The sequence below is a fragment of the Bos indicus genome, chromosome X (assembly GCF_029378745.1).
Source record: "Bos indicus isolate NIAB-ARS_2022 breed Sahiwal x Tharparkar chromosome X, NIAB-ARS_B.indTharparkar_mat_pri_1.0, whole genome shotgun sequence".
Lineage (NCBI taxonomy): Eukaryota > Metazoa > Chordata > Mammalia > Artiodactyla > Bovidae > Bos > Bos indicus.
Genome location: NC_091789.1, coordinates 78779831 through 78799927, shown reverse-complemented (window position 1 = coordinate 78799927; position 20097 = coordinate 78779831).

The window sequence follows — 20097 nt, the reverse complement described above, 5'->3', positions numbered from 1 at the left end:
TCGAATCATAGGGGTCCAAGAAGAAGAAGACAAAAAGAAAGACCATGAGAAAATACTTGAGGAGATAATAGTTGAAAACTTCCCTAAAATGGGGAAGGAAATAATCACCCAAGTCCAAGAAACCCAGAGAGTCCCAAACAGGATAAACCCAAGGCAAAACACCCTAAGACACATATTAATCAAATTAACAAAGATCAAACACAAAGAACAAATATTAAAAGCAGCAAGGGAAAAACAACAAATAACACACAAGGGAATTCCCATAAAGATAACAGCTGATCTTTCAATAGAAACTCTTCAAGCCAGGAGGGAATAGCAAGACATACTTAGAGTGATGAAAGAAAATAACCTACAGCCCAGATAATTGTACCCAGCAAGGATCCCATTCAAATATGAAGGAGAAATCAAAAGCTTTATAGACAAGCAAAAGCTGAGAGAATTCAGCACCACCAAACCAGCTCTCCAACAAATACTAAAGAATATTCTCTAGACAGGAAACACAAAAAGGTTGTATAAATTTGAACCCAAAACAATAAAGTAAATGGTAATGGGATCATGCTTATCAATAATTACCTAAAACGCAAATGGGTTGAATGCCCCAATCAAAAGACAAAGACTTGATGAATGGATAAAAAAGCAAGACCCCTAGATATGCTGTCTAAAAGAGACCCACCTCAAAACAGGGGACACATACGGACTGAAAGTGAAGGCATGGAAAAAGATTTTCCATGCAAATAGGGACCAAAAGAAAGCAGGAGTAGCAATACTTATATCAGATAAAATAGACTTTAAAACAAAGGCTGTGAAAAGAGACAAACACAGTCACTACATAATGATCAAAGGATCAATCCAAGAAGATATAACAATTGTAAATATATATGTACCCAACACGGGAGCACCGCAATATGTAAGGCAAATGCTAACAAGTATGAAAGGAGAAATTAACAATAACACAATAATAGTGGGAGACTTTAATATCCCACTCACACCTATGGATAGATCAACTAAACAGAAAATTAACAAGGAAACACAAACTTTAAATGACCAGTTAGACCTAATTGATATCTATAGGACATTTCATCCCAAAGCAATGAATTTCATCTTTTTCTCAAGCGCACATGGAACCTTCTCCAGGATAGATCACATCCTGGGCCATAAATCTAGCCTTGGTAAATTCAAAAAAATTTGAAATCATTCCAAACATCTTTTCTGACCATAATGCAGTAAGATTAGATCTCAATTACAGGAGAAAAAACTATTAAAAATTCCAACACATGGAGGCTGAACAACACGCTGCTGAATAACAAATCACAGAAGAAATCAAAAAAAGAAATCAAATATGAACAGAAACGAATGAAAATGAAAACACAACAACCCAAAACCTGTGGGACACTGTAAAAGCAGTCCTAAGGGGAAAGTTCATAGCAATACAGGCATACCTCAAGAAACAAGAAAAAAGTCAAATAAATAACCTAACTCTATACCTAAAGCAACTAGAAAAGGAAGAAATGAAGAACCTCAGGGTTAGTAGAAGGAAAGAAATCTCAAAAATTAGGGCAGAAATGAATGCAAAAGAAACAAAAGAGACCATAGCAAAAATCAACAAAGCCAAAAGCTGGTTCTTTGAAAGGATAACTAAAATTGACAAACCATTAGCCAGACTCATCGAGAAACAAAGGGAGAAATATCAAATCAATAAAATTAGAAATGAAAATGGAGAGATCACAACACACAACACAGAAATACAAAGGATCATAAGGGACTACTATCAGCAATTATAATAAAATGGACAACGTGGAAGAAATGGACAAATTCTTAGAAAAGGACAACTTTCCAAAACTGAACAAGGAAGAAATAGAAAATCTTAACAAACCCATCAAAGCACAGAAATTGAAACTGTAATCAAAAATCTTCCAGCAAACAAAAGCCCAGGTCCAGATGGCTTCACAGCTGCATTCTACCAAAAATGTAGAGAAGAGCTAACACCTATCCTACTCAAACTCTTCCAGAAAATTGCAGAGGAAGGTAAACTTCCAAACTCATTCTATGAGGCCACCATCACCCTAATACCAAAACCTGACAAAGATGCCACAAAAAAAAAAGAAAACTACAGGTCAATATCACTGATGAACATAGATGCAAAAATCCTTAACAAAATTCTAGCAATCAGAATCCAACAACACATTAAAAAGATCATACACCATGATCAAGTGAGCTTTATCCCAGGGATGCAAGTTTTCTTCAATATCTGCAAATCAATCAATGTAATACACCACATTAACAAATTGAAAAATAAAAGCCATATGATTATCTCAGTAGATGCCGAGAAAGCCTTTGACAAAATTCAACATCCATTTATGATAAAAACTCTCCAGAAAGCAGGAATAGAAGGAACATACCTCAACATAATAAAAGCTATATATGACAAACCCACAGCAAACATTATCCTCAATGGTGAAAAATTGAAAGCATTGCCCCTAAAGTCAGAAACAAGACAAGGGTGCCTACTTTCACCACAACTATTCAACATAGTTTTGGAAGTTTTGGCCACAGCAATCAGAGCAGAAAAAGAAATAAAAGGAATCCAAATTGGAAAAGAAGAAGTAAAACTCTCACTATTTGCAGATGACATGATCCTCTACATAGAAAACCCTAAAGACGCCACCAGAAAATTACTAGAAATAATCAATCATTATAGTAAAGCTGCAGGATATAAAATCAACACACATAAATCCCTTGCATTCCTATACACTAATAATGAGAAAACTGAAAGAGAAATTAAGGAAAGAATTCCATTCATCATTGCAACGAAAAGAATAAAATACTTTGGAATATATCTACCTAAAGAAACTAAAGACCTATATATAGAAAACTATAAAACGCTGGTGAAAGAAATCAAAGAGGACACTAATAGATGGAGAAATATACCATGTTCATGGATTGGAAGAATCAATATAGTGAAAATGAGTATACTACCCAAAGCAATTTATAGATTCAATGCAATCCCTATCAAGCTACCAACAGTATTCTTCACAGAGCTAGAACAAATAATTTCGCAATTTGTATGGAAATACAAAAAACCTCGAATAGCCAAAGCAATCTTGAGAAAGAAGAATGGAACTGGAGGAATCAACCTACCTGACTTCAGGCTCTATTACAAAGCCACAGTCATCAAGACAGTATGGTACTGGCCCAAAGACAGAAATATAGATCAAGGGAACAAAATAGAAAGCCCGGAGATTAATCCATGCACATATGGACACCTTATCTTTGACAAAGGAGGCAAGAATATACAATGGATTAAAGACAATCTCTTTAACAAGTGATTCTGGGAAAACTGGTCAACCACTTGTAAAAGAATGAAACTAGAACACTTTCTAACACCATACACAAAAATAAACTCAAAATGGATTAAAGATGTAAATGTAAGACCAGAAACTATAAAACTCCTAGAGGAGAACATAGGCAAAACACTCTCCGACATACATTACAGCAGGATCCTCTATGACCCACCTCCCAGAATATTGGAAATAAAAGCAAAAATAAACAAATGGGACCTAATTAAACTTAAAAGCTTCTGCACAACAAAGGAAACTCTAAGCAAGGTGAAAAGACAGCCTTCAGAATGGGAGAAAATAATAGCAAATGAAGCAACTGACAAACAACTAATCTCAAAAATATACAAGCAACTCCTACAGCTCAACTCCAGAAAAATAAATGACCCAATCAAAAAATGGGCCAAAGAACTAAATAGACATTTCTCCAAAGAAGACATACAGATGGCTAACAAATGCATGAAAAGATGCTCAACATCACTCATTATCAGAGAAATGCAAATCAAAACCACTATGAGGTACCATTTCACGCCAGTCAGAATGGCTGTGATCCAAAAGTCTACAAGTAATAAATGCTGGAGAGGATGTGGAAAAAAGGCAACCCTCTTACACTGTTGGTGGGAATGCAAACTAGTACAGCCACTATGGAGATCAGTGTGGAGATTCCTTAAAAATAACTGGAAATAGAACTGCCATTTGACCCAGCAATCCCACTGTTGGGCATACCCACTAAGGAAACCAGAATTGAAAGAGACACGTGTACTCCAATGTTCATCGCAGCACTGTTTATAATAGCCAGGACATGGAAGTAACCTAGATGTCCAGCAGCAGATGAATGGATAAGAAAGCAATGGTACATATACACAATGGAGTATTACTCAGCCATTAAAAAGAATACATTTGAATCAGTTCTAATGAGGTGGATGAAACTGGAGCCTATTATACAGAGTGAAGTAAGCCAGAAGGAAAAACACCAATACAGTATACTAACGCATACATATGGAATTTAGAAAGATGGTAACAATAACCCTGTATACGAGACAGCAAAAGAGACACTGATGTATAGAACAGTCTTTTGGACTCTGTGGGAGAGGGAGAGGGTGGGATGACTCGGGAGAACAGCATTGAAATATGTATAATATCATATATAAAATGAGTAGCCAGTCCAGATTCAATGCACAATACTGGATGCTTGGGGCTGGTGCACTGGGACGACCCACAGGGATGGTATGGGGAGGGAGGAGGGAGGAGGGTTCAGGATGGGGAACACATGTATGCCTGTGGTGGATTCATTTCGATATATGGCAGAACCAATACAATATTGTAAAGTTTAAAAATAAAAAAAATATAAAAATAACAGAAAGGAAAACAAACAAAAAAGTAAAAAAGAATCAAAATAAAATCAATACTAAACTCTGTCATTCTAGCAAAAAATAATGTTTATCCACAAATGCATGAATTAACTGAGAAACAACAATTCTGTCTCTAAGACATATTTTCAAAACATTTCTTATATATTTAAATTATTTTTCAAATTTTTTACAATAGTTAAGTTTTTTTTTTTTTTTTTAATGGCTTCCCAAGTAGCTCACCTGGTAAAGAAACCACCTGCAATACAGAAGACCCTGATTCAATTCCCAGTGGCATGTGGAAACCTCCCAGAACAGGGATCGAACTTGTGTCCCCTGCATTGGGCGGCAGATTTTTATCCACTGCATCATCAGGGAAGTCCTAAGGGCTTTCAATTTTGTTGATATTTTCAAAGCAAAAGCTTTGTTTGTTCTATTGTTTTCCTATTCTCTATTCAATTCGTTTCTTCTTTTTTTCGATTAGTTCATCACATATTCTGATTAAAAATCTATTATAATTTTGTGTATGTTAATTTCTCATTTCATCATTTGAGGTTTTGTGGGGGTTTTGGTATTTTTATTTTTCTCATCTTTTGATTTTAAAATATTTCAAACTTTTAGAAAAGTTGAAAGAACATTATAATGAAAATCCATGCATACTTCACTTAGATTTACCAACTGTTAATAGTTTTCCATATTTGCTTTATCTCTGTGTGGATGTCTATATCCACCTAGCTCTATGTGTATCTGTTTATATGCATGTAGATAGGTATTTATGTATTTATCTGTACTATTTGGTAGCTGTGACTACATGTGATGTGCTTCACCCATAAATACTTCAACATGCTTTTTTTTTTTTTTTTTTTTAAATTAGAGCATATGCCTACATAACCACAGGGGCTTTCCAGGTGGCTCAGTGGTAAAGAATACACCTGCCACTGCAAGAGACGCAGGCATGGGTTCAACCCCTGGGCCAGAAAAACCCCCTGGAGAAGGAAATGACAACCCACTCCATTATTCTTGCCTGGCACATCCCATGGACAGAGGAGCCTGATGAGCTATGGTCCATGGGGTCACAAAGAGTCAGACACAAATGAGCACGCAGACATCCTTCTACATAACCACAATCCAATTTTTACACTTGATTCCAGGGGTTTCCACCAGATTTTCACATGGTAAGAGTTCCTTTTTCCCCTTGTAATTAGTAAGAAATCTGTGAAGTGATATTTTGAGACTGTGAATATCCTCATCTTCAACATGCTTTCATCTGATAGTTTTAGCACCCATTGATGATTTTTACCTGAATCAGTTCTTAGTGTGGTGGTTATATAATGACTTTCTGTCATTTCTTCTACATTTATTGGTTGGGATTCTTCTATAAATAACAGGTTTCCCTTATCCTTCCTTTTTTGGGGGAACTTTTTTTCAGTATTAATGAACTGGTTCAAAATTGGGAAAGGAGTACATCAAGCCTGTGTATTGTCAGCCTTCCCTTCCCTTCCCTTGCCAATTTCTGCCCTTCTCTTCCCTTCTCCAGCAGATCTCCCCCACTTAAGAATTGAACCGGTGTCTACTGCATTACAGGTGAATTCTTCTGGGAAGATCTGCTGGAGAAGGGATAAGCTACCCACTGCAGTATTCTTGGACTTTCCTGGTGGCTCAGCTGGTAAAGAATCTGCCTGCAATTTTGGGTTAGATCCCTGGGTTAGGACAATCCTCTGGAGAAGGGAATAGTTACCCACCCCAGTATTCTGGCTTGGAGAATTCCATGGACAATACAGTCCATGGAGTCACAAAGAGTTGGACACGACTGAATGACTTTCACTCAAGGTTTTTAATTAATTTATTTTTTGATCAACTGTAGTAAGAATAACTGCATGTGTTTAAAAAGCACATAGAGCCTTATAGTGAGAGGAAATCTTACAATTTCAATTTAATTGCTCTGGCTAGTGGGAGGAATGTAAATTGGTGCAACCAAATTTTTCTTTGTGTGTGTGTGTGTAGTCTTTGTCAAATCAGGGTGATTTGGCCTTATAGAATGAGTTTGGAATTGTTCCTGCCTCTGCAATTTTTTGAAAGAGTTTCAAAAATATAGGTATCTAAATGCTTGATTGAATTCACCCGTGAAGCCATCTGGCCCTGGGCTTTTGCTTTTTTTCAACATTTTTTTTATCACAGTTTCGATTTCAGTGCTAGCAATTGTCTTGTTCATAATTTATATTTTTTCCTGATTCAATCTTGGAAAATTGAACTTTTCTAAGAATATCCATTTCTTCTGTCCATTTTTTTTGTTTGCCCTATATTTGCCTATATGGTCTCATATTCCTTTGTATTTCTGCGTTGTCTGTTGTAACCTCTTCTTTTTCATTTCTTACTTTGTTGATTTGATTCTTCTCTCTTTTTTTCTTGATGAGTCTGGTTAAAGGTTTGTCAATTTTGTTTATCTTCTCAAAGAACCAGCTTTCAGTTTTATTAATCATTGCTATTGTTTCTTTCATTTTTTTTTCTTTTATTTGTGATCTGATCTTTATGATTTATTTCCTTTTGCTAACTTTGTTTTTTTGTTATTGTTGTTATTCTTCTTCTTCTTCTTCTTTCTCCAGTTGTTTTAAGTGTAAAGTTGGGTTGTCTAATCAGTGTTTTTCTTGTTTCTTCAGGTAGGATTGTATTGCTCTAAGTTTCCCTCTTGGAACTGCTTTTGCTGCATCTCATAGCTTTTGAGTTTTCCTGTTTTCATTGTCATTTGTTTCTAGGAATTTTTTAATTTCCCTTTTTATTTCCTCAATAACCTGCTTTTTATTTATAAATGTGTTATTTAGTCTCTATGTGTTTGTGTTTTTTACAGTTATTTTTTTGTGTAATTGATAGCTAGTCTCATAGAGCTGTGGTGAGAAAAGATGCTTGGTAAGATTTCAGTCTCTTAAATTTACTGAGGCCTGAGTTTTGACCCAAGATGTGGTCCATCCTGGAGAATGTCCCATGTGCACTTGAGAAGAAATTGTATTTTTCTGCATTTTGATGGAATGTCCTGAAGATACCAATTAGCTCCACCCAGCCTAAGTGCCATTTAAGGCTTGTGTTTCCTTATCATTTTTTTGTTTTGATAATCTGTCCATTAGTGTAAGTGTAATTTTAAAGTCTCCTGCTAATATTGTTACTGTATGTTTCTCCTTTTATGTCTGTTAGTGTTTGTCTTATGTATTGATGTGTTCTTATGTTGGGTGCTTAAATATTTACAGTTGTTATATCTTTCTATTTGATCCCTTGATCATTATGTAGTGTCCTTACTTATTTCATGTAATATTCTTTAAGGTTTATTTTGTCTGGTATGAGAGAAAGAAAGAAAGAGAGAGAGAGAAAGAGAAGAGAGAAAGAGAAAGAAAGCTGCTACTCCAGCTTTCTTTTGCTTTTCATTTACATGAAATATCTTTTTCCATCCTCTCACTTTCATTCTGTACATGTCTCTGGTTCTGAATGTGTGGCTTCTAGACAGCATATATATGGGTCTTGTTTTGATAGGCTGTGGCTATGAGCTGGGAACACCACCAGGACTCTTGGCCTCCAGAGGAGAGGATTTTGATCTGGGACCAGAGATAAGGCTTAACCACTAGGAGCTTTTGCATAGCAAAGCTTTATTAAAGTATAAAAGGGATAGAGAATGCATCTGACATAGACATCAGAAGGAAACAGAAATGATTCCAACTGTCCAGTTTTTTTAGCAAGGCATCTTATACTCATTAGCACATTGCTGATCATAGATATAAAAAAAAAAAAAAAAAAACCCTCAAGGCTGAGAGAATTGCACCAGGTTTCTCTCCCACAACACACATATCTGCACAAGGGAAATCATCTCCAAAGAAGATGTCTCTGGGCGAGATATATTGTATTCATAAAACAATTGACATAAGCTTTGATGGAAAATAGACCTCCAAACAAGATACATAATTTAAATAACACAGCTTAAGAAAACACTTTCATGAGTAAGATGTATTGTTTGTTTGGGCAATTAGCAGCTCAAGATTTAGAAAAAAAAATATTAGTTTTAGGTGGAATCAATTGACGTCATAGCAATAGGATCAAAAGGAGCCTCCTACATGGCTAAAGAGGACATGAAGGACTGTAGGAAAAAAAAAAAAAAAAAGTTTGCTGCTTGTAGTTTGTTAACAACTGCTGTTTGGAGATCTCTTGTCTCCCTAGTGAAAACTGTTTAGTCTTTAACACTTTTAGTTTTTTGTATCCATTCAGCCAGTCTCTGTCTTTGGTTGAAGCCTGTGGTCCATTTACATTTAAAGTAGTTATTGGGGACAGGGGCCGGTCTTAAGATGGCAGAGGAACAGGATGGGGAGACCACATCTCCCCCAAAAATTCATCAAAAGAACATTTGAACGCTGAGTAAATTCCACAAAACAACTGCTGAATGCTGGCAGAGGATATCAGGCACTGAGAAAAGCAGCCCATTGTCTTCGAAAGGAGATGTTTTATCAATGGTACTATATAGATGGAGAAGTCTTGAGGCTACTGTAAAAATAAGACTGAAAACAAAAAGCAGGAGGCTTAAGTCCAAATCCTGAGAACACCAGAGAACTGCTGATTCCAGGGAACATTAATCAACAGGAGCTCATCAAATGCCTCCATACCTACACTGAAACCAAGCACCACCCAAAGGCCAACAAGTTCCAGAGCAAGACATACCACACAAATTCCCCAGTAACACAAGAATACAGTCCTAAGCTTCGATATACAGGCTGCCCAAAGTCACTCCAAACACATTGACATCTCATAACTCATTATTGGACATTTCACTGCACTTCAGAGAGAATAAATCCAGCTCCACCCACCAGAACACTGACATAAGCTTCCCTAACCAGGAAACCTTGACAAACCACCCTTACAACCCCACCCACAGCGAGGAAACTCCACAATAAAGAGAACGCCACAAATTGCCAGAATACAGAAAGCCCACCACAAACACAGCAATATAAACAAGATGAAGAGACAGAGGAACACCCAGCAGGTAAAGGAACAGGACAAATGCCCACCAAACCAAACAAAAGAGGAAGAGATAGGGAATCTACCTGATAAAGAATTCTGAATAATGATAGTGAAATTGATCCAAAATCTTGAAAACAAAATGGAATCCCAGATAAATAGCCTGGAGACAAGGATTGTGAAAATGAAAGAAAGGTTTAACACGGACCTAGAAGAAATAAAAAAGAGTCAATATATAATGAATAATGCAATAAATGAGATCAAAAACACTAAGGAGGGAATCAACAGTAGAATAACAGGGGCAGAAGATAGGATTAGTGAGGTAGAAGACAGAATGGTGGAAATAAAAGAAACAGAGAAGAAAAAAGAAAAACAAATTAAAAGAAATGAATCTTTCTCAGAGATCTCTGGGACAATGTTAAACGCCCCAACATTCGAATCATACGAGTCCCAGAAGAAGAACACAAGAAGAGAGACCATGAGAAAATACTTGAGGAGATAATAGTTGAAAACTTCCCTAAAATGGGGAAGGAAATAATCACCCAAGTCTAAGAAACTCAGAGAGTCCCAAACAGGATAAAGCCAAGGTGAAGCACCCCAAGACACATATTAATCAAATTAACAAAGATCAAACACAAAGAACAAATATTAAAAGCAGCAAGGGAAAAACAACAAATAACACATAAGGTGATTCCCATAAGGATAACAGCTCATCTTTCAATAGAAACTCTTCAGGCCAGGAGGGAATGGCAAGACATACTTAGAGTGATGAAAGAAAATAACCTACAGCCCAGATTATTGTACCCAGCAAGGATCTCATTCAAATATAAAGGAGAAATCAAAAGCTTTATAGACAAGCAAAAGCTGAGAGAATTCAGCATCACCAAACCAGCTCTCCAACAAATGCTAAAGGATCTTCTCTACACAGGAAACACAAAAAGGGTGTATAAAATCGAATCCCCAAAAATAAAGTAAATGGCAATGGGATCATACTTATCAATAATTGCCTTAAACATAAATGGTTTAAATGCCCCAACCAAAAGACAAAGACTGGCCGAATGGATACAAAAACAAAACCCCTATGTATGTTGTCTACAAGAGACCCACCTCGAAACAAGGGACACATACAGACTGAAAGTGAAGGGCTGGAAAAAGATATTCCATGCAAATAGAGACCAAAAGAAAGCAGGAGTAGCAATATTCATATCAGATAAAATAGACCTTAAAACAAAGGCTGTGAAAAGAGACAAAGAAGGATACTACATAATGATCAAAGGATCAATTCAAGAAGAAGATATAACAATTATAAATATATATGCACCCAACATAGGAGCACCACAATATGTAAGATAAATGCTAACAAGTATGAAAGGGGAAATTAACAATAACACAGTAATAGTGGGAGACTTTAATACCCCACTCACACCTATGGATAGATCAACTAAACAGAAAATTAACAAGGAAACACAGACTTTAAATGATACAATAGACCTAATTGATGTCTATAGGACATTTCACCCCCAAACAATGAATTTCACCTTTTTCTCAAGCGCACATGGAACCTTCTCCAAGAGAGATCACATCCTGGGTCATAAATCTAGCCTTGGTAAATTCAACAAAATAGAAATCATTCCAAGCATCTTTTCTGACCACAATGCAGTAAGATTAGATCTCAATTACAGGCAAAAAACTATTAAAAATTACAACATGTGGAGGCTGAACAACACACTGCTGAATAACCAACAAATAACAGAATAAATCAAAAAATAAATCAAAATATGCATAGAAATGAATGAAAATGAAAACACAACAACCCAAAACCTGTGGGACACTGTAAAAGCGGTGCTAAGGGGAAGGTTCATAGCAATACAGGCACACCTCAAGAAACAAGAAAAAAGTTAAATAAATAACCTAACTCTACACCTAAAGCAACTAGAAAAGGAAGAAATGAAGAACCCCAGGGTTAGTAGAAGGAAAGAAATCTTAAAATTTAGCCCAGAAATAAGCCTCTAATTAAATTACATAAATTTAAATTAAAAAAAAAAAAGAAACAAAAGAGACCATAGCAAAAATCAACAAAACCCAAAGCTGGTTCTTTGAGAGGATAAGTAAAATTGACAAACCATTAGCCAGACTCATCAAGAAACAAAGGGAGAAAAATCAAAGAAATAAAATTAGAAACAAAAATGGAGAAATCACAACAGATACTGAAAGGGGAAAATCTACAATCAAAATTAGTGTACCCAGCACAGATCTCATTCAAAATTGATGGAGAAATCAAAAGCTTTTCAGAAAAGCAAAAGTTAAGAGAATTCAGGACCACCAAACCAGCTTTACAACAGATGTTAAAGGGATATATATATATATAGTCAAGACATGCAAGATAAGAAAAAGATCTACAAAATCAAACCCCAAACAATTAAGAAAATGACAATAGGAACATATATATCAATAATAACTTTAAATATAAACAGATTAAATGCTCCAACCAAAAGACACAGACTGGCTGAGTGGAAAACAAGACCCATATATATGCTGTCTACAAGAAACCCACTTCAGACCTAAAGATACATATAGACTTAAAGTGAGAGGATGGAAAAATCTATTCCATTTTAATGGGAAGAAAAAAAAGCTGGAGTAGCAATCCTCATATCAAACAAAACAGACCATAAAATAAAGAAGATTACAAGAGATAAGGAAGAACACGACATAATGATCAAGGGATCAATCCAAGATGAAGACATAACAATTGTAAATATCTATGCACTCAACATAGGGGCACCTCAATACATAAGACAAACACTAACAAACATAAAAGGAGAAATTGACAGTAACACAATAATAGTAGGAGACTTTAACACCCCACTCACAGCAGTGGACAGATCATCAAAAGAGAAAATTAATAAGGAACACAAGGCTTAAATTAAACATCCTAAAACAAATGGAAAATGAAGAATAAAAACCCTTCAAAATTAGCAGAAGGAAATAAATCACCAAGATCTGAGCAGAAATAAATTAAAAATAAATGAAAGAAACAAAATAAAGATTAATAAAACTAAAGCTGGTTCTTTGAGAAGATAAACAAAATTGATAAATCTTTAGCCAGACTCATCAAGAAAAAAAGAGATAAGAATCAAATAAACAAAATTAGAAATGAAAAAAAAAAAAGAGGTTACAACAAACAATGAGGAAATACAAAGGATTATAAGAGGCTATCATGAACAAATATACGGCAATAAAATGGATAACCTGGAATAAATGGACAGATTCTTAGAAAAGTTCAATCTTCCAAGACTGAACCAGGAAGAAATAGAAATTATTAACAACCCAATTACAAGCACTGAAATTAAAGCTGTGATAAAAAATCTCCCCAAAAACAAAAGCCCAGAACCAGAAGACTTCACAGAATTCTATCAAACATTTAGAGAAGAGCTATTACCTATCCTTCTAAACCTCTTTCAAAAACTTTCAGAGGAAGGAAAATTTCCAAACTCATTCTACAAGCCACCAACACCCTAATACCAAAGCCAGACAAAGATAACACACAAAAAGAAAACTACAGGCCAATATCACTGATGAACACAGATGCAAAAACCCTCAACACAATTTTAGCAAACATAATTCAGCAATACACCAAAAAGCTCATACACCATGATCAAGTTGGGTTTATTCCACGGATGCAAGGATTCTTCATTATATGCAAATAAATCAATGTGATACACCATATTAACAAACTGAAAGATAAAAACCATATGATAATCTCAATAGATGCAGAAAAGGCCTTTGACAAAATTCAGTACCCATTTATGATAAAAAAAAAAAAAAACTCTTCAAAAAATGGGCATAGAAAGAACCTACCTCAACATAGTAAAGTTCATAAATGATAAGCCTACAGCAAACATTATTCTTAATGGTGAAAACTTGAAAACATTCCCCCTAAGATCAGAAACAAGACAAGGGTGTCCACTCTCACAATTATTCAACAAAGTTCTGGAAGTCCTAGCCACAGCAATCAGAGAAGAAAAAGAAATAAAAGGAATCAAGATTAGAAAAGAAGCAAAGCTCTCACTGTTTTCAGATGACATGATATTGTACATAGAAAACCCTAAAGATAGTATCAGAAAATTACTAGAGCTAATCAGTGAATTTAGCAAACTTTCAGAATACACAATAAATACACAGGAATCATTTGCATTTCTATGTACTAACAATGAAAAATCAGAAAAAATAAATTAAGGAATCAATCCCATTCTCCATTGCAACAAAAAGAATTAAGTATCTAGGAAAAAACTTACCCAGGGAGACAAAAGGACTGTACACAGAAAATTATAAGACACTAATGAAAGAAATCAAAGACGGTCTAAACAGATGGAGAGATATTCCATATTCCTGGGTAGGAAAAATCAATATTGTGAAAATGATGATACTACCAAACACAATCTACAGATTCAATGTGATCCCTATCAAATTGCCAATGGCATTTTTCACAGAACTAGAACAAAACTTTCACAATTCATATAGAAACACAAAAGACTCCGAATAGCCAAGGCAGTCTTGAAAAAGAAGAATGGATCTGGAGGAATCAAGCTTCCTGACTTCAGATTATACTACAAAGCTATAGTCATCAAGACTATATGGTACTGGCACAAAAACAGAAATATAGGCCAATGGAACAAGATAGAAAGCCCAGAAATAAACTCATGAAAGTATGGGTACCTTAGTTTTGACAAAGGAAGCAAAAATATACAATGGGACAAAGACAGCCTCTTCAATAAATGGTGCTGGGAAAACTGGACAGCTATATCTAAAAGAATGAGATTAGAACACTTCCTAACACCATATACAGAGATCAAGTCTAAATGGATTAAAGACCTAAGTATAAATATAAAAAATGGATTAAAGGCCTAAACTATAAAACTCTTAGAGGAAAACATAGGCAGAACTCTCTGACATAAATCAAAGAAAGAATCTCTATGATCCGCCTCATAGTGTAATGGAAACAAAAATAAACAAGTGGGACCTGATTAAACTTAAAAAGTTTTGCACAGCAAAGGAAACTATAAGCAAGGTGGAAGACAACACTCAGAATGGGAGAAAATAACAGCAACTGAAAAGACTAACAAACGATTAATTTCCAAAATATACAAGCAACTCATGCAAATCAAAATCAGAAAAACAAAAAACCCAATCAAAAAGTGGGTAAAAGACCTAAACAAACATTTCTCCAAAGGAGACATACAGATGGCTGACAAACACATGAAAAGATGCTCAACATCACTCATTATTCAGTTCAGTTCAGTTCAGTTCAGTCGCTCAGTCGTGTCCAACTCTGCGACCCCATGAAACGCAGCACACCAGGCCTCCCTGTCCATCACCAACTCCCGGAGTTGACTCAGACTCAGGCCCATCGAGTCAGTGATGCCATCTAGTCATCTCATCCTCTGTCGTCCCTTTCTCCTCCTGCCCCCAATGCCTCCCAGCATAGAGTCTTATTCAATGAGTCAACTCTTCACATGAGGTGGCCAAAGTACTGGAGTTTCAGCTTTAGCATCATTCCTTCCAAAGAAATCCCAGGGCTTATCTCCTTCACAATGGACTGGTTGGATCTCCTTGCAGTCCAAGGGACTCTCAAGAGTCTTCTGCAACACCACAGTTCAAAAGCATCAATTCTTCGGTGCTCAGCCTTCTTCACAGTCCAACTCTCACATCCATACATGACCACAGGAAAAACCATAGCCTTGACTAGACGAACCTTTGTTGGCAAAGTAATGTCTCTGCTTTTGAATATGCTATCTAGGTTGGTCATAACTTTTCTTTCAAGGAGTAAGCTTCTTTTAATTTTATGGTTGCAGTCACCATCTGTAGTGATTTTGGAGCCCCCAAAAATAAAGTCTGACACTGTTTCCACTGTTTCCCCATCTATTTCCCATGAAGTGATAGGACCAGATGCCATGATCTTCATTTGCTGAATGTTGAGCTTTAAGCCAACTTTTTCACTCTCCTCTTTCACCTTCATCAAGAGGATTTTTAGTTCCTCTTCACTTTCTACCCTAAGGGTGGTGTCATCTGCATATCTGAGGTTATTCATATTTCTCCTGGCAATCTTGATTCCAGCTTGTGCTTCTTCCAGCCCAGCATTTCGCATGATGTACTCTGCATATAAGTTAAATAAGCAGTGTGACAATATACAGCCTTGATGTACTCCTTTTCCAATTTGGAACCAGACTGTTGTTCCATGTCCAGTTCTAACTGGTGCTTCCTGACCTGCATACAAATTTCTCAAAAGGCAGGTCAGGTGGTCTGGTATTCCCATCTCTTTCAGAATTTTCCACAGTTTATTGTGATCCACACAATCAAAGACTTTGGCAAAGTAAATAAAGCAGAAATAGACGTTTTTCTGGAACTCTCTTGCTTTTTCAATGATCCAGCAAATGTTGGCAATTTGGTCTCTGGTTCCTCTTCCTTTTCTAAAACCAGCTTGAACATCTGGAAGTTCATGGTTCATGTATTGCTAAAGCCTGGCTTGGAGAATTTTGAGCAGTTCTTTACTAGCATGTAAGATGAGTACAGTTGTGTGGTAGTTTGAGCATTCTTTGGCATTGCCTTTCTTTGGGATTGGAATGAAAACTGACCTTTTCCAGTCCCGTGGCCACTTCTGTGTTTTCCAAATTAGCTGGCATATTGAATGCAGCACTTTCATAGCATCATCTTTCAGGATTTGGAGTAGCTCACCTGGAATTCCATCACCTCCACTAGCTTTCTTCATAGTGATGCTTTCTAAGGCCCACTTGGCTTCACATTCCAGGATGTCTGGCTCTAGGTCAGTGATCACACCATCGTGATTATCTGGGTCGTGAAGATCTTTTTTGTACAGTTCTTCTGTGTATTCTTGCCACCGCTTCTTCTTAATATCTTCTTCTTCTGTTAGGTCCATACCATTTCTGTCCTTTATCAAGCCCATCTTTGCATGGAATGTTCTCTTGGTATCTCTAAATTTCTTGAAGAGATCTCTAGTCTTTCCCATTCGGTTATTTTCTTCTATTTCTTTTCATTGATCGCTGAGGAAGGCTTTCTTATCTCTTCTTGCTATTCTTTGGAATTCTGCATTCAGATGCTTATATCTTTCCTTTTCTCCTTTGCTTTTCGCTTCTTTTCATAGCTATTTGTAAGACCTCCCCAGACAGCCATTTTGATTTTTTTGCATTTCTTTTCCATGGGGATGGCTTGATCCCTGTCTCCTGTACAATGTCACGAACCTCATTCCATAGTTCATCAGGCACTCTATCTATCAGATCTAGGCCCTTAAATCTATTTCTCACTTCCACTGTATAATCATAAGGGATTTGATTTAGGTCATACCTGATAGTCTAGTGATTTTCCCTACTTTCATCAATTTAAGTCTGAATTTGACAATAAGGAGTTCATGATCTGAGCCAGAGTCAGCTCCATGTTTTGTTTTTATTGACTGTATAGAGCTTCTCCATCTTTGGCTGCAAAGAATATAATCAATCTGATTTCGATGTTGACCATCTGGTGATGTCCATGTGTAGAGTCTTCTCTTGTGTTGTTGGAAGAGGGTGTTTGCTATGACCAGTGTATTTTCTTGTCAAAATTCTATTAGTCTTTTCCCTGCTTCATTCCATATCCCTAGGCCAAATTTGCCTGTTATTCCAGTTGTTTCTTGACTTCCTACTTTTACATTCCAGTCCCCTATTATGAAAAGGACATCTTTTTTGGGTGTTAGTTCTAAAAGTTCTTGTAGGTCTTCATAGAACCGTTCAACTTCAGCTTCTTCAGCGTTACTGGTTGGGGCATAGACTTGGATTACTGTGATATTGAATGGTTTGCCTTGGAAACGAACAGAGATCATTCTGTTGTTTTTGAGATTGCATCCAAGTACTGTATTCAAACTCTTTTGTTGACCCTGATGGCTACTCCATTTCTTCTGAGGGATTCCTGCCTGCAGTAGTAGATATAATGGTCATCTGAGTTAAATTCACCCATTCTAGTCCACTTGAGTTCGCTGATTCCTAGAATGTCAGCATTTACTCTTGCCATCTCTTGTTTGACCACTTCCAATTTGCCTTGATTCATGGACCTGACATTCCAGGTTACTGGGCAATATTGCTCTTTACAGCATTGGACCTTGCTTCTATCACCAGTCACATCCACAACTGGGTATTGTTTTTGCTTTGGCTCCATCCCTTCCTTCTTTCTGGAGTTATTTCTCCACTGATCTCCAGTAGCATATTGGGTACCTACTGACCTGGGGAGTTTCTCTTTCAGTGTCCTATCATTTTGCCTTTTCATACTGTTCATGGGGTTCTCAAGGCAAGAATACTGAAGTGGTTTGGCATTCCCTTTTCCAGTGGACCACATTCTGTCAGACCTCTCCATCATGACCTTAAGCATGGGCGGCTGCCACTGGCGCACTTAGTGCAGCCAAGAGGAGCTACCCCACGTCTGAGCTCAGGGTCAGAAACCGGGAGGACCCCATGCCCGAAGGCCTGCAGCCAAGAGGAGTTACCCCACGTCCAAGGTCAGGGGCAGTGGCTGAGAGTGCCAGGCTGCACTGGTGCAGGAATGGCCGAGGGGAGCTACCCCATATTCGAGGTCGGGGCAGTGGCTGAGAGGAGCTACACCATATCTGAGGCCAGGGGCCGTGGCTGGGGGGAGCTACCCCATGCCTGAGGCCACAGGCGGCAGCCGGGAGGACCTACCCCACACCCGAAGCCAGGGGCAGTGGCTGGGAGGAGCAATCCCACCTTCAAGGAGTGGTGGCTGAATGGGTGCAGAAGGGCCGAGAGGAGCTACTGCGTGTTCAAGGTCAGGAGGGGCGGTGGTGAGGAGATATCCCTCCTCCAAGGTAAGGAGCAGTGGCCGCACTTTGTTGGAGCAGCCGAGAAGAGATACCCCATATCCAAGGCAAGAGAAACCCAAGTAAGATGGTAGGTGTTGAAAGGGGGCATTAGAGGGCAGAAATACTGAAACCATAATTACAGAAAACTAGTCAAACTCATCACACTAGGACCACAGCCTTGTCTAACTCAATGAAAGTAAGCCATGCCCGTGGGGCCACCCAAGATGGGCAGTTCACTCATTATTAGAGAAATGTAAATAAAAACTATAATGAGATATCAACTCACATTGGTCAGAATAGCCATCCTCAAAAAGTGTACAAACAGTAAATGCTGGAGAGGTTGTGGGGAAATGGAATGCTTTTGCATGGTTGGTTGGAATGTAAATTGATACAGCCACTATGAAAGACGGTATGGAGCTTCCTTAAAAAAAAAAAAAGGAATAAAGCCAGGGTATGACCCAGCAGTCCCACTCCTAGTCATATACCTTAAGGAAACCAAAACTGAAAAAGACACATGTATCCCGTTGTTCACTACAGCACTATTTACAAGAGCTAGAACATGGAAGAAACCTAGATGCCCATCCATAGATGAATGGATAAAGTAATGGTACATATACACAGTGGAATATTCAGTTCAGTTCAGTTGCTCAGTCATGTCTGACTCTTTGCGACCCCATGAACTGCAGCACTCCAGGCCTCCCTGTCCATCACCAACTCCCGGGGTTTCCTCAAACTCACATCCATCGAGTCGGTGATGCCATCCAGCCATCTCATCCTCTGTCATCCCCTTCTCTTCTTGCCCCCAATCCATCCCAGCATCAGAGTCTTTTCCAATGAGTCAACTCTTCGCATGGAATATTACTCAGCCATAAAAAGGAACATATTTGAGTACGTTCTAATGAAGTGGATGAACCTAGAGCCTACTATACAGAGTGAAGTAAGTGAGAAAGAGAAAGATAAATATTGTATACTAATGCACATTACAGAATCTAGAAAAATAGTACTCCAGAACTTATTTCCAGGGTAACAATGGAGAAACACACATTGAGAATAGACTTACGGACACATGGAGAGGGGAGGAGAGGGTGAGTTGTATGTTGAGAGTAACGTGGAAACTTTCATTACCATATGTAACATAGATAGCAAATGTGAATTTGCTGTATGTCTCAGAAAACTCAAATAGGGGCTCTTTATCAACCTAGAGTAGTGGGATGTGGAGGGAAATGGGAGGGAGGTTCAAAAGGGTGGGGACATATATATATATACCTATGGCTGACTCATGTTGAGATTTGACAGAAAAGACAAAATTCTGTAAAGCAATTATCCTTCAATTAAAAAAAAAAACAAATTAATAAAAAAATTAAAAAAAAGAATGTTTGAGATAGCTTCATATCTCCATACATTCTAGATTAAAGTCAAGGCAAAATATCTTGAGATTGCCACAAAGGCACTGAAAAGCCTGCTTCCATTATCAACATCTTATCTTTGTGAAGCAGGGTTTTCCTCAGTAACAGCAAATGAAACAAGATTACAGAGTAGACTGGACATAAGCAACTCACTTTGT